The 16,110-nt window shown below is 54.7% G+C and overlaps 1 protein-coding gene across 8 annotated transcripts in view; it reads left to right on the top strand.

Annotated features, from left to right (window-relative positions):
• Positions 1-16,110, top strand: part of RPTOR (regulatory associated protein of MTOR complex 1) — a 282,724-nt gene that overhangs the window by 170,602 nt on the left and 96,012 nt on the right. The window lies entirely within an intron of this gene.

The following is a 16,110-nucleotide window of genomic DNA, read 5'->3' as shown; positions in this document are numbered from 1 at the left end:
GGTGTGGCTAACCGAGCGCCCTCACGGCCTAACTTCCAAGCCCCCGGCCTGGCCTCGCAGCCCAAGGACAGGCTGTGCGCCAGGCACGTTACCCTTGACAGGTACGAGAAAACGCAGCCGGAACTCGCCCGTTTGTTCCCAGAATGCCAGGAGTTGGCTCTGGGACACGTTCTTCTGGTGGGTTCAGCGCGGTGGGGCACGGAGGAGCCGATGGGGTGTCCGGCCTTGCTTCCCTCTGCCTGGCCCGATGTCGCTGCGGCTCTGGTCGGCCGCCGGCGCTTGCTCTGCTTCTCCCCGAGGTCCGCAGACCTGCCGTTTGGGCTGTGTCCACCTGCTTCCCGGCCGACAGGCACAGCCTCAGTTCCCACAGCAGTTAAGACGTCCCTTCTCACCGAGGCGCTCGCTTGGCGACGTCTCGTGCAGGGAAGTTCAGTCGCGGTGGCGCCGTCAGTGTCCGCGAGCCGTGCCGCTCGGGGGCGCCTTCCCTTTTGGTGTCAGTGGGGAGGCGCCCGGGGAAGCACGCGGGAGAGCTCAGGGGCCGGAGGGGGTGCAAGGTCGACATACCTTTTGACGTGAGACGTCCATCCCTGGAGGACAGCGGGCGGGAGCCGAGGCGGACTCGAGCGGGGAGCTTGGGCGGTGGCGTGGCAGCCGTGGTCCACACTCGCAAGAGGCGGGGCTGGAGTTTTCCCCGAGGCTGCTGGCCTCCGTCCGAAAGAGGGGGTCCCCAGAACTGGACCCCATTCGTTTGCTGTTGGAGCGACTTCTCTGCCGTCTCTGCTGGCTGGACGGCGCGCCGGCGGAGTCCCCGGTTACAAGCTGCCGCCCTGCCACCCGCCCCCTCTCCTCTTCCCGCTTTCCCTCATTGAGCTCGAGATGACGCGCTGGGTCACCGAGGGGACTGTGGCTGCCAGTCCTGTGGCCTCAGCCCCGTGGGCTCACGGTGGCACAAGGGTGGGGGGAGGGGGCTCGCCTCAGCCACGGGACTGGCAGCTCCAGAGCCTCGTGAACCCGCGAGCGAGGAAGAGTAACAGCAAACGCACAAGCAGTGGCCATGGAAGGTGCTCGATAAGTGGCCCTGTCCCAGCCTTGCTCTCCCTGGGCTCCCTGGAGACTGCGGGCGGCCGGAGCGGGGCAGGGGTGGGGGGCCCAGGCCGAGGGTTGCGTTTCCTCCGTCCCTCGAGTCACATTGTCTGGGTTTGGCTCACGGCTTCCACCCGAAACACCCAAGGCGCTGCTTCTTTTCCACAATGTGCCTTCTTCCCAGGAGGGTTCGGAGTTGGAGCTGGTAACGGGCTGTGGCCGGGCGCCCTGGCCTTGCTCGCTGGGCCGTGTGCCTTCTGCGCGATCTGAGCGGCCTCGCCGGGATGGCGTCTGGTCCTGAGCCTGCTGACCAGCCGTGCACGACCAGTCGGCTAGGTGGCTAATCCAGTTCCCGGCTCTTGGGGTCTCCTTGTGGGGAGTCCACTGGTGCCGGAAGGAAGGGAAGTGGATGTCGGCCTTACTCCTGTAAAGCGTCTGTGACGCGCTGGGGGCCGCCTTTGTGTCTTTCTGTTTGGTTTGTTTGTTTGTTTGTTTGTCTTTTTGCCATTTCTTGGGCCGCTTCTGCGGCATATGGCGGTTCCCAGGCTAGGGGTCGAATCGGAGCTGGAGCTGCTAGCCTACGCCAGAGCCACAGCAACGCAGGATCCGAGCCACGTCTGTGACCTACACCACAGCTCACAGCAACACCGGATCCTTAACCCACTGAGCAAGGGCTGGGATGGAACCCGTAACCTCATGGTTCCTAGTCGGATTCATTCACCACTGTGCCACGACAGGAACGCCACCTTTGTGTCTTTTGATCGCAGAGGGAACGTGATGCATGGCTCATCTCGGGCTCCAGTCCTGCTTAAAATTCCTCCCAGGCTATTCCTTCTCTCACTCGTATCCAGAGGGGAATCAAGCTTGGCTTGGAGCCACCAGACGTGCCGAGACGTCGGAGCTCTGCAGGGGCGTCCGCTCCAGTCCCTGTAACGGGGCCTGACTGGTTATGGGGTGAGCCACTTAGGTCGCCGCGGAGCTGGCCCGCGCTGCTGCTCTCAGCACACCGTGCGCTGGTCTTCTTAAGTAGGGTCAGCCTTCGGAAGGCGTCGCTTGAAGGGCGCGCGATGCGGCCTCTGGTGCTGCAGCACCGCCCTCCGTGTTCGCTGGCAGGCTGGCCTCTGTCCGCTGTATTTCCTCCGTCCGTGTGCGCTCAGGCACACGCGACGCCGGGATGGCCTTTGGACGTCGAGGATGGATGGGGGTCCAGGGCGCAGCTTCTTGAACAGAAAGAGCACATCAGGCAGCAAGAAGTCTGTCTTAAGAATAAACATGGTAGGAGTTCCCGGCGTGGCGCAGTGGTGAATGAATCCGACTAGGAACCATGAGGTTGCGGGGTCGATCTCTGGCCTTGCTCAGTAGGTTAAGGATCTGGTATTGCTGTGAGCTGTGGTGTAGGTTGCAGACAAGGCTCGGATCTGGCGTGGCTGTGGCTCTGGCGTAGGCTGGTGGCTGCAGCTCCAATTCGACCCCTAGCCTGGGAACCTCCATATGCCGCGGGAGCAGCCCTAGAAAAAGCAAAAAAGACAAAAAAATAAATAAATAAATAAACATGGTAGACATTATAATGTAAGCCTTTGGCTCTTTAATTGAAAAGACTCCGTTACTTTTTACATAGATTTAACTTTCTGACTCTGCCACAAGCCCGTCTGGCACCCTAGGTGAGCAGAGCCCGGGCACGGCTGCTGGGAGGGCTAAGCAGGTGCCTTTGCCGGGAAACTGCCTTCAGCCACTCCGCCCTGTTTCCCTCCATCCCCAGACCTCCGGTCCCCGGGACGGCAGCCTCCGCTGCACCTCAGCACCGCCCCGAGGCGGCTGTCCTGGCCCGGGAGACGCCTCCCACATCAGAACGGTGCCCGGGGCTCTTGGGGTGACTGCGGCCTCCCCCCACCACCTGATGCCCGCCTTCCTCCAGGCGGTGTGTAGCTTTGTCAGCAGGCAGTGTAAACACAGCCCTGGACGTTTGCTTCGTATCACATAAAATCCACCTTGGGATCCGAGTCAGGCTCAGGAGCCTGAGGCATCTGAGGTGGGCCTGAGCCAGCCGGACTCTAAGCTTACCAGGTGGGGTCCATGGAAGCAGGCTCCAGAGGTTTGGCAGAAGTCCCAGGAGAGCTGTGGCCTGTTCCTTGCCCTTCCTGTGCTGGGGTCGGGAGCGCCCCTCCGTGGAGGAAGGCTGCCGTCCTGCTTCTGCGGATCGTGGCCGGGTCCTCGGGCAGGACGACCGTAGTGACCACGGGGGAGCCGCCCCTCCATCCTCCTAGTCCTCGAAGGAGAAGCAAACCGCTCAGTTCTGAGCTGTTGGGTCGTCTCCGGTGCACTCTGCTGACGCCCACTCAACAGGGTGGCAATGTCTGCTGTGGCCTCCTCTCCCTCTCTCTCTCTCTCTCCCTCCCCCCCCCCCCTCCCTCTCCCTCTCCCTCTCCCTCCCTCTCCCTCTCCCTCCCTCTCCCTCTCTCTCTCCCTCTCTCTCCCTCTCTCCCTCTCCCTCTCCCTCTCTCCCTCTCCCTCCCTCCCTCTCTCCCTCTCCCTCTCCCTCTCTCCCTCTCTCTCCCTCCCTCTCCCTCTCCCTCTCTCCCTCTCCCTCTCTCTCCCTCCCTCTCTCTCTCCCTCTCTCTCCCTCCCTCTCTCTCTCCCTCCCTCTCCCTCTCCTCTCTCTCCCTCCCTCTCCCTCTCCCTCTCTCCCTCCCTCTCCCTCTCCCTCCCTCTCCCTCTCCCTCCCTCTCCCTTTCCCTCTCTCTCTCTCCCTCCCCCTCTCCCTCTCTCTCTCTTTCTCTCCCTCCCCCTCTCCCTCTCTCTCTCTTTCTCTCCCTGTCCCTCTCCCTCCCTCTCCCTCTCTCTCTCCCTCTACCTCTCTCTCTCTCTCTCTCCCTCTCTCTCTCTCTCTCTCTCTCTCCCTCTCTCCCTCCCTCCCTCTCTCTGTCTCTCTCTCTGTTTCCTTTTTATCACAGGGCAGTTTTTCAGGCCATCCACAAAACAGTCAGGAATATAATAAACCCTCTTGTACTCATCACCCAAATCTTATGTTCGTTGTTTGCGCTGTCATTTTCTTTTGATGCTACTTTTAGTAAATTATAGACTTTGTGTTTCCTCTCCCAAACTGAAGTTCCTTTTTTTTTTTTTTTTTTTTTTTTTTTTGGTCTTTTTTAGGGCCACCCTCACTCCATATGGTGTAGGGGTCGAATCGGAGCTGTAGCTGCTGGCCTGCACCACAGCCACAGCAACGCCAGATCCGAACCATGCCTGCAAGCTACACCACAGCTCATGGCAATGCTAGATCCTTAACCCACTGAGCGAGGCCAGGGATCGAACATGCGTCCTCATAGATAGTAGTTGAGTTCGTAACTGCTGAGCCACGATGGGAACTCCCGAAGTACGCATTTTTAAGACATCTTCCGGATAGCTGTAATTGTCCTGGCCTTCTCTTCTGAACCAGAATGACAGGGCCCTTCCAAACGTAGGGTTGGTCCCTTGGGAGTTCTTGCGCTTTGACTCAGCAGGCTCGTAAGGGCCCCTGGGGACATCCTGCAGGCTGCAGCCGGGGGTCGGGACAGGGTCAGCTCAGGGCGTCCTGTGGAGGAGCCCGGGGAGGCGCTGGGCTCTGCTCCTCTGACTAATGAAGCCCGTAGTTCTCCCTGTAGCTGACTCGCCTCGAGGCAGCAAGGGCGGCCTGAGACAGCCTGAGCCTCCCCCACGTCTCGTCCTGAATCCTGGCCCAGAAGTTCCTGAGGGTGGCGAGCCATCCTGTACATTTAAAAGTGGCAGCTCTTTCAAGTTTGTAAATTGGAAAAGCCTCTCCTACTTTTTCCCCTGCTGATGCACGCGGCACCCTTTTTAATTTAGTTACAATACCAGATGATTGACACACTGTTTCATGTGGAGGCTTTTTTTTTTTTTGCTTCTTTGTCTTTTTTTAACCTGCTAGATTAAGTGGAATGTCAGGGAGCTTGTTTGTTTTATTTTAATAGTGTATTGCCACTTTGAGCTGTCTCCCCAAATTCCTGTTAACAAGGAATATTTAAAGCCTGGCATCTCTGGCAGCTGCTTCATACGCAGAAGGACTTGGTTAAAACAGTCCGGCCTGTGAAGCTTCGCAGCATCTCCATTGGCAGAGAGCCGTGTGTCTGCCGCGTACACAGCTCTGCCCAGGGCGCAGAACACAGGACGGTGAGCTGGCACTTGGGGGCTGAAATCCAACCTTGAAAGACACTCCTCATGGGGATCAGACCTGCCGCACCTCTCCCGGCTGTGACCCGGGTGCAGGCGGGACCTGCACAGGGAGTGCTGCGAGCGAGACCCCGCAAGCCCCCGGCTTCTTGCTGGACAGGGCGGTCCCCTGCGTGTGGGGGAGAGCGGAGGGCGCACCACCCTCCAGGGAGTGCCAGCTGGGGACCCCTCCCTGCCTCTTTGTTCAGGAGTCTCTTTAGAGCCCAGGCTCTAGCCCCCTTTCCTTCTGAGGTCAGAGGTTGAAGGTCAGCATGGGGCTGCCAAGTTCCCTCGTTATCCCAGCGTTTGGCCTTGCTGGTGACCGACCCATCAGCGTAAACTCAGGTGTGGAGGAAGAGGACAGCCTGTGCTATGTCCCCACTTACAGATAGAGGGTCTCAGGAAGTAAATGGACAAATACGGGGTGACAAGCACACACCAGGAGGAAGAGAACGAGCAAAGAAGAAGGAAAAAGTTTAAGAGATCAAGTTCAGTTCCAAAGTTTGTGACCCTAAACTCGGTCAGAGGTATGGAGGTTCCTGTTGCAGCACAGCAATAGTGAATGCAACTAGTATCCATGAGGATGCAGGTTCGATTCCTGGTCTCGCTCAGTGGCTTAAGCATCCGGCGTTGCCGTGAGCTGCAGTGTAGGTCACAGACGTGGCTTGGATCTGGTGTTGCTGTGGCTCTGGCGTAGGCCGGCAGCAACAGCTCTGATTAGACCCCTAGCCTGGGAACCTCCATGTGCGGCAGATGCAGCTCTAAAAAAGGACAAAAAAAAAAAAAACCCAAAATCGGTCGGAAGTACAGAACATGAGACAGAAAGTAATATAAAATAATGAGAAGCAAGAAAAATAAAACAGTGAAGATTCAGCATACGGATAATTATCTTTGAAATGTGCACCAGAGCAAACAGTAACAAGGCCGTGTGTGAGCAGGACCTCCTGGTGGCCTAGCGGTCAAGGACCCGGCGTTGTCACTGCTGCGGTGCAGGCATCTTTCAACCCATGTAAGCGTTCTTATTCTCTTCATAGAGTTACCAGGATGTGGCCCCAAAGCCAGGATGTCCCCCCCACCCCCCGACACACACACACTGCAAATGAGTTCAAAATAAAATGTTAGCAATTCGAATCCCGCCCTGTAGTAAGAGAACAGTGAACCCTGGCCCAGTGAGATTCATTCCAGGGCTGCTTTGATGGCGTTCTGTTCGGCTGCCTGTTACTATAATTCGTCATCTTAATAGGTGAGAGGAGAGAAGTTATTTGATAAAACTAAAAATGAGTTTTAATAAAAACGTACAATAAAAATAGAAGAGTGCTTCCTTTACGTAAGAGAAATTTTCCTCTAAACCAGCGCTGTCCTCACGCGCTAGAGCTCCAGCGCCAATGGCGTCAGTGTGGTTAGAACCGAGAGAGAGTCTGACTGTGATTCATTTAGCAAACTGCTCCGGAAGTGCCAGTCGGTGTAGTAATTCGGTGTGAAAACGAAGCGAAGGGTATACGTATTCTGAAGAGAAGGCAAATTTGCATTGTTTATGTCTGATCTGAATTTTAACTTAATAACCGCAACCAAAACCATGAGAAAATCCACTGGAAAGCCATTAGCCGTCACACGAGCGTCCAGCACAGTGACTGATTACTCAGAGACACAGTCAGTACTTCGAACGCCTGGGCTGCCTCTGGGAAGGTGGGGGGGCAGGTGCCAAGGCAGGAGGCGCTTCGTTGACGTGCTGGGTCTTGGCCTGGGCGCTGCTCACCGTCACGCCATCAGCAGCAGCCCTCAAACTCATGTCTGTATTCCGTGTGCGCTTCACGTGGGACGCACTTCACAGTAATTCCCTTAAAGTTTTGCCCTTTTTGTATATTAAAAATAGCCGACAGGAAACACACTGGGGGGGAGGCCAATCTGAGTCACTGTAGCAACAGCGGCAGCAACAAAGCAGGTGAGCTGAGCACCTGCTGGAGCTTCACGTAGAAGATTCCGTAAAACGTCACTGACTGATCCGCAGGGGTGTTCGAATTAACGCAGGGTTGACCTCAGAGCCATTGCCTGAGGAGATCCAGGAGATGAAGGCTATCAGTTCTCCCTGAATTTAAGCATGAACTGGACGCATATTGATAAAGCGAGCTTAAAGGTCAACCAGCAGGATAAATGTTTGCGAAGAGCCGTGAAAATTTTTTTAAAAATACAATTTGTGAAAGGAAACTTGTCCTACTAGTTACTGAAATGTATTTTGGAAGTTCCTGCTGTGGCGCGGTGGGTTAAGAGTCTGACTGCAGGAGTTCCCGGCATGGCACAGCAGAAACGAATCCGACTAGGAACCATGAGGTTACCAATTCAATCCCTGGCCTCGCTCGGTGGGTTAAGGATCCAGAGTTGCTGTGGCTGTGGTGTAGGCTGGCAGCTCCAGCTGTAATTGGACCCCTAGCCTGGGAACCTCCATATGCCACAGGTGCGGCCCTAAGAAGACTAAAAAAAAAAAACCAAAAAAGAATCTGACTGCAGCAGTTCAGGTCGCTGTGGAGGCTCGGGTTTGATCCCCAGCCCAGCGCGTGGGTTAAAGGATCTGGTGTTGCCACTGCAGCGCAGGTCACGCTGCGTCTTGGATTCCGTCCCTGGCCCAGGAACTTCCGTATGCAGCAGGTGCAGCCATAAAAATAAAGAAGACAAATTAATGCATTTTGAATGTTGAGGTGGAGTTAGAGCAGACATCCGAGTCAGTGGAACATGGTAGAGAGTTCCGGAAACAGAATCTATTATATAAGAATGTGTCATTTGGAAAGTCACTCAGTGTTATTTGGGGCACATGACTTAACATTTGAGAATTTCTTAATCCCTGCCTCTTACCTTAAGGAAATAAATTCCAGACAGACTGAGGATTTAAATGTAAAAAAGGAATCTCACAAAAGTACTGTAAGAATTATCAGTAAGGAGAGTTTAAAAGTTAGGAAGGAAAAAGAGAATGCATACAAGTATGTGTGGCTGGGTCACTTTGCTATACAGCAGAAAATTGACAGAACAGGAGTTCCTGTTGTGGCGCAGTGGTTAACGAATCCAACTAGGAACCATGAGGTTGCGGGTTCCATCCCTGGCCTTGCTCAGTGGGTTAACGATCTGGCGTTGCCATGAGCTGTGGTGTAGGTTGCAGACACAGCTCGGATCCCGCATTGCTGTGGCTCTGGCGTAGGCCAGTGGCTGCAGCTGCGATTGGACCCCTAGCCTGGGAACCTCCAATATGCTGCGAGAGCAGCCCAATAAGTGGCAAAAAAAAAAAAAAAAAAAAAAAAAAAAAAGAAAGAAAATTGACAGAACACTGTAAACCAGCTATAATGGAAAAAAATTAAAATCATTGTAAAAAAGTTATGAAGGAAGTGGTAGATTTTATTAAACACTAATTTGAGTTATGTGTGGCAAAGAAAACAATAAACAAAAAGTTTTTTGTCCTTTTTTTAGGGCCGCTCCCAGGGCACATGGAGGTTCCCAGGCTAAGGGTCGAATCGGAGCTGTAGCCGCCAGCCTCCACCACCGCCTCAGCAACGTGGGATCCGAGCCGCGTCTGCAACCTACACCACAGCTGAGGGCAGCGTCGGATCCTTAACCCACTGAGCGAGGCCGGGGGTTGAACCCTCATCCTCATGGATAACTGTCAGATTGGTTTCTGCTGCACCAGGTTTATGTTGATAAACCCAGTATCATCCAGAAGTCAACCAGTGTGTCCGTTCAGCCTTGATGAAACAGGAAGTGACACGTCCCTCTGGAGCCATCAGACCACGGCTCGTCACCCACACGAGAGCATCCTCAGGCAGCTGCCCTGCCAAGGCCGCGTCCTGCGCACAGCACACTCGTCCCCACAAACTGAAAGGAACGGTCCCTGCGTTGGCTTTTGTGGGGGGCCTGGCGCACAGCGCGGCCACGCTGCCATCTTTGCACGGGATGGGTACCAGCCAGCGAGGCAGCAGACGAAGTTCTCGAGATAAACGAGAGCACGGATGCACCTCAGACGCGTCGGACTGGCTGGAAGGGCCTTGTCCCAAGGCGCATCCGGGGTGAGCGCACGCGGCTGAAACTCTAGGTCGGGCGTGAGCCAGTGGGCAAGTCAGAGGGGTGCCACGGGAGGGCACAGGAGCGGGCGGGAAAGGGCCCGAGAAATCTCTGGGTGTCGGCCGTGGGCCCTGTGCCTGGGAATCTGGGCACGTGCATTTGTCAAAACCCAGAGACGGGACAGTGTGACGTGTGCACTGCCTTGCACGTGATTTTACAGCGAAAGACAGAAATGGAACACACACCGAGACCTCGGTCTGTGGGGTGGGGGAGGCGCCCTGTCCTCAGTTGCCCCAAAAATGAGAGGGCTTGACGGACAGAGAGGCACGGACGCGATCAAGCAACCGTGGTCAGGAGCTGGTGGGGCACCCAGACGCTGGGGTGCACGGTCACCACGGAATCCTCGCACCCTGTAGAATGTCGGGAAGTGCTGGGAAGAAGTGTTTCCCAACGAAATGCCATGGTGTGTGTGGCGCATCCTCTCGTGGGGAATAAAAACTACGCAGACCCGGGGTAGAGGCAGGTCATGCCCACGGGCTGGGCGCGGCGGCAGGGCGGGGGCCCGGCTGCTTTCGTCCCACGTGTCGCTGTGAAGTTTGGGCTTGGCAGTGGCGGGCGGGGGCGGGGGGGTCCTTTTGTCCAGAACAAACCAGATCAGCACCGTTGGCTCTTCTGTAAGAGGTTAGTGTGAGAGTGAGAAGAGTTACCTTGGGTTTGGGGTCGGGTTTCCCTTGTAATTTTTCTGTACTGTTACATTTTTAATGGTAAAGATGTAGGACTTTTTTAATTAGAAAAAAACGTAATATATTTCCATTCTCACAACAGTAGCATCCAACAGTTACGTGATACTTTACAGGTTACAGAGCTGAGTTTTTTCAAACATCCTTTAACTTGTTCCTTAAAAATCTTGACGCCACTTGCTTTTGCGGATAATGGGGGAGAAAAGGACATATGTGAATGTTTGAAATAAATCTTTTGTTCTGTTTTTTTGGGTGTTTTTTTGTTTTTTTGTTTTTGTTTTTTGTATTTTCCAGGGCCACACCCACGGCGTATGGAGGTTCCCAGGCTAGGGGTCGAATTGGAGCTGTAGCCACCAGCCTACCCCACAGCCACAGCCATGCAGGATCCGAGCCGCGTCTGTGACCTACACCACAGCTCACAGCAACACCGGATCCTTAACCCACTGAGAGAGGCCAGGGATTGAACCCACGTCTTCGTGGATACTAGTCGGATTTGTTAACCACTGAGCCACGACAAACTCCTGAGCTAAATCTTATACCACAGCCACATGTTTACGGAGCGTCAGAACTGTGGGAGGCACCCTTCCAAGTGCTGGGCACACACCGGGGAACAAAACAGAAGTCCTGCGGCTCACTGCCCTCATCTTCTGTGATGGAGACACGTGTGGCAGATACGTAAAGTGTAGGCGTTCCCGTCATGGTGCAGCGGAAGCAAACCCAACTAGGAACCATGAGGGCCTGGGTTCGATCCCTGGCCTCGCTCAGTGGATTCAGGATCCCATGTTGTCACCGCAGTGGCTCAGGTCACTGCTCTGGCATGGGTTCTACCCCTGGCCTGGAAACATCCACAAGCTACACGTGTGGCAAAAAAAAAAAAAAAAAAAAAAAAAAACCAACTAAATAAATACAACAAAGGGTAAATCTTCCAGTTACCTGGGGCAAGAGTGTTGTGAGCCGAGGGAATGGCAGGTGCAAAGGCCCTGAGGTGGGTGCTGAAGGACAGGAGCAGGGTGAGCGAGGCGTGGGGCAGAGCAGTGACCTTGGTGGGCCCAGCCAGCACCCTGCCCCTCATCCTGAGTGGCCTCTGGACAAAGCTGAGGATGAAACGACTTGTTCCAGCACTTCCTCTGGCTGCTGCTGGAGGGCGCCTGGAGGGGAGGGGAGCACTGGCAAGGGTGGAGGCAGAGAGACTTCCGGAAAATGCAAGAGGCTCTGGGCCTCGGCTGGGCCGTGGCCTTCAGGGGTGATTCTGCCGCCAGGGGACTTCAGGCAGCATGGGGAGACATTTCTGGATGTCACAGCCGCGATGGGGTGCCCCTGGCCTCGGGCGGGTCGAGGCGTGGATGCTGGCCCCAGGCGGGCATCCGTAGCGCCTGGCTGAGAAATCCCGGCCTGAGGGCTCAGCAGACAGGAGGGGTCGGGCGCTCGGAAGGGGCGGAGCGGATGTTCAGAGCCTGTGCATGAGCCCCGGCCCCAGCCCCAAGCCTGCGCAGACCCCGCTGAGCCTGCCGTCGGAATTGCCGACGCCCGGTTTCGTGGGACTGTCGAGCCTCCTTCATCACCGCTGGTGTGCCCGGCGCGAAGGGAAGAGACGCGGCCCGTGTACGGTTTGTGCATCCTTGGTGACTAGTCTGTCCCGGCTGCACTTGGGCGTGGAGCCATCCATGGATGTCTTAAAGTTGCATCACGCCCCTGTTTTAGTTTCCTGTTTATTGGAACGTTGTATGTTCTGCAGATTTATCATGGTGGGTATTTCCCAGTTAACAATTAACTTATTTGTATCATTTTAAAGTCGGATTCCAGAGTGTGACGGTCGGCTGTGTACCTGGTTTTCCGAACTCTTCTCTTGATTTTTGGTAGAAGGCTCGCTGTGGCAAGGGAGACGCTGAGAAACCAGACCCCGTTACCTTCCTCTGGGAGCACTTAGCTCTGTTCCCTCGGACGGTGTAGCTGCTCTTGTGCCTGGGCAGTAGGGCTGCTTTCCCTTGACTTTGCTTTCAGTTCTGGGGTGCGGCTCTGACTCCTGGACCTTGGCTGCGATTTGGCCACCACGCCACCGGGTGTCTCCAGAAAGCCGCCCCGCCAGGTGCAGGCTGGGAGCAGTCCAGCCCTCTGCTCTGGTGTCCCTGGGGTTCCTGGGCTCTGGCCCCAGGCCTGGGCCACGCAGGGGTCCATCCAGGACCCCAGGGGAGCTCGCGAAGTTTAGCTCCTCCTTCCCAAGGCTTCCGCTGAAGCTCCTGGCAGCTGGGCTTCCCATCCCACAGGCCTCTCGCTCAAGCAGCAACCCCGCTGTGTGAGCTGGTTAAGGCAGGCCCTGCCTAGACTTACTCTTTTCAAGGTTGTGCCCTTCTGATTCTGCCTGTTTGTTCCCTCTTGGATGCTTTCAAGTGGTTGTTTTTTACATTTCGTCCAGCACTGCTTCGTGTTATTAACAGAAGGATTAGTCTGGAACAGATTGTTCTGTCAGAGTGGGATGCAGAGGAAAAGGCGATGGCAGCCTATCTGCACGGGACCCAACACTGGACAGAAAATGCCTTTCCTGTGGACTGTCCCTAGGCACACAAAGGTTCTGGTGCTCAGGGAGCCGCTGTCAGAGCTGCTCGAGGGCGGCTTTGGGGTTCAGCAATGCGAGGGAACACCTGGGTAGAGCTCCCTGAGGCGGCCCGCGTGAGCGGAGGCTGTGGATGGGTGGGTGGGTGGGTGGATGGATGGATGCGTGGAAGAATGGATAGATATATGGATGGATGCATGCATGCGTGGACGTGTGGATGAAGGGATGGATGGGTGGATGGATGAGTGCGTGAATGAACGGATAGATAAGCGGATGGATGGATGCATGGACGTGTGGGTGAATAGATAGATGGGTGGGTGGATGGATGGATGCGTGGACGAATGGATAGATATATGGATGGATGCATGCATGCGTGGACGTGCGGATGAAGGGATGGATGGGTGGATGGGTGGATGGATGGGTGCGTGAATGAACGGATAGATAAGCGGATGGATGGATGCATGGACGTGTGGGTGAATAGATAGATGGGTGGATGGATGGATGAGTGTGCAGATGAGCGGATAGATAAGTGGATGGGTGGATGGGTGGATGGATGAGTGCGTGAATGAACGGATAGATAAGTGGATGGATGGATGCATGGACGTGTGGGTGAATAGATAGATGGATGGGTGGATGGATGGATGCGTGTGCAGATGAGTGGATAGATAAGTGGATGGGTGGATGGGTGGATGGATGAGTGCGTGAATGAACGGATAGATAAGTGGATGGATGGATGCATGGACGTGTGGGTGAATAGATGGGTGGATGGATGGATGGGTGTGCAGATGAGCGGATAGATAAGTGGATGGGTGGATGGGTGGATGGATGAGTGCGTGAATGAACGGATAGATAAGCGGATGGATGGATGCATGGACGTGTGGGTGAATAGATAGATGGGTGGGTGGATGGATGGATGCGTGGAAGAATGGATAGATATATGGATGGATGCATGCATGCGTGGACGTGCGGATGAAGGGATGGATGGGTGGATGAAGGGATGGATGGGTGGATGAAGGGATGGATGGGTGGATGGATGGATGCATGGACGTGTGGGTGAATAGATAGATGGGTGGATGGATGGATGGGTGGATGGATGAGTGCGTGAATGAACGGATAGATAAGCGGATGGATGGATGCATGGACGTGTGGGTGAATAGATGGGTGGGTGGATGGATGGATGGATGCGTGGAAGAATGGATAGATATATGGATGGATGCATGCATGCGTGGACGTGCGGATGAAGGGATGGATGGGTGGATGGGTGGATGGATGAGTGCGTGAATGAACGGATAGATAAGCGGATGGATGGATGCATGGACGTGTGGGTGAATAGATGGGTGGGTGGATGGATGGATGGATGCGTGGAAGAATGGATAGATATATGGATGGATGCATGCATGCGTGGACGTGCGGATGAAGGGATGGATGGGTGGATGAAGGGATGGATGAGTGGATGGATGGATGCATGGACGTGTGGGTGAATAGATAGATGGGTGGATGGATGGATGGGTGGATGGATGAGTGCGTGAATGAACGGATAGATAAGCGGATGGATGGATGCATGGACGTGTGGGTGAATAGATAGATGGGTGGGTGGATGGATGGATGCGTGGAAGAATGGATAGATATATGGATGGATGCATGCATGCGTGGACGTGCGGATGAAGGGATGGATGGGTGGATGGATGAGTGCGTGAATGAACGGATAGATAAGCGGATGGATGGATGCATGGACGTGTGGGTGAATAGATAGATGGGTGGGTGGATGGATGGATGCGTGGAAGAATGGATAGATATATGGATGGATGCATGCATGCGTGGACGTGCGGATGAAGGGATGGATGGGTGGATGGATGAGTGCGTGAATGAACGGATAGATAAGCGGATGGATGGATGCATGGACGTGTGGGTGAATAGATGGGTGGGTGGATGGATGGATGGATGCGTGGAAGAATGGATAGATATATGGATGGATGCATGCATGCGTGGACGTGCGGATGAAGGGATGGATGGGTGGATGAAGGGATGGATGAGTGGATGGATGGATGCATGGACGTGTGGGTGAATAGATAGATGGGTGGATGGATGGATGGGTGGATGGATGAGTGCGTGAATGAACGGATAGATAAGCGGATGGATGGATGCATGGACGTGTGGGTGAATAGATGGGTGGGTGGATGGATGGATGCGTGGAAGAATGGATAGATATATGGATGGATGCATGCATGCGTGGACGTGCGGATGAAGGGATGGATGGGTGGATGGATGAGTGCGTGAATGAACGGATAGATAAGTGGATGGATGGATGCATGGACGTGTGGGTGAATAGATAGATGGGTGGGTGGATGGATGGATGCGTGGAAGAATGGATAGATATATGGATGGATGCATGCATGCGTGGACGTGCGGATGAAGGGATGGATGGGTGGATGGATGAGTGCGTGAATGAACGGATAGATAAGTGGATGGATGGATGCATGGACGTGTGGGTGAATAGATAGATGGGTGGATGGATGGATGAGTGTGCAGATGAGCGGATAGATAAGTGGATGGGTGGATGGGTGGATGGATGAGTGCGTGAATGAACGGATAGATAAGTGGATGGATGGATGCATGGACGTGTGGGTGAATAGATGGGTGGATGGATGGATGGGTGTGCAGATGAGCGGATAGATAAGTGGATGGGTGGATGGGTGGATGGATGAGTGCGTGAATGAACGGATAGATAAGTGGATGGATGGATGCATGGACGTGTGGGTGAATAGATAGATGGATGGGTGGATGGATGGATGAGTGTGCAGATGAGCGGATAGATAAGTGGATGGGTGGATGGGTGGATGGGTGGAGGGATGAGTGCGTGAATGAACGGATAGATAAGTGGATGGATGGATGCATGGACGTGTGGGTGAATAGATGGGTGGATGGATGGATGGGTGTGCAGATGAGCGGATAGATAAGTGGATGGGTGGATGGGTGGATGGATGAGTGCGTGAATGAACAGATAGATAAGTGGATGGATGGATGCATGGACGTGTGGGTGAATAGATGGGTGGATGGATGGATGGGTGGATGGATGAGTGTGCAGATGAGCGGATAGATAAGTGGATGGATGGATGGATGAGTGCGTGAATGAACGGATAGATAAGTGGATGGATGGATGCATGGACGTGTGGGTGAATAGATGGGTGGATGGATGGATGCATGGATGAGTGTGCAGATGAGCGGATAGATAAGTGGATGGGTGGATGGGTGGATGGGTGGAGGGATGAGTGCGTGAATGAACGGATAGATAAGTGGATGGATGGATGCATGGATAGCAGTGAGGGCCTGTGGCCAAGTCGTGAATGGATGGCCCTTGTTTCTCCGCTCTGTGAGCAGAGGGCACCTGCTGAGCAAGGCCCTGCTTCCCGCAGTGTGAGCCTCATTCCCGCTGGGGGCTGTGTGTTGCTCCACACAGGTCACTCCACCTGTCCTGTGTGTGGTCCAGTC

The sequence above is a fragment of the Sus scrofa genome, chromosome 12, assembly GCF_000003025.6.
Source record: "Sus scrofa isolate TJ Tabasco breed Duroc chromosome 12, Sscrofa11.1, whole genome shotgun sequence".
NCBI lineage: Eukaryota > Metazoa > Chordata > Mammalia > Artiodactyla > Suidae > Sus > Sus scrofa.
Note: the sequence above shows the minus strand (reverse complement) of the source record. Positions and strands in the feature narration are given on the sequence as shown.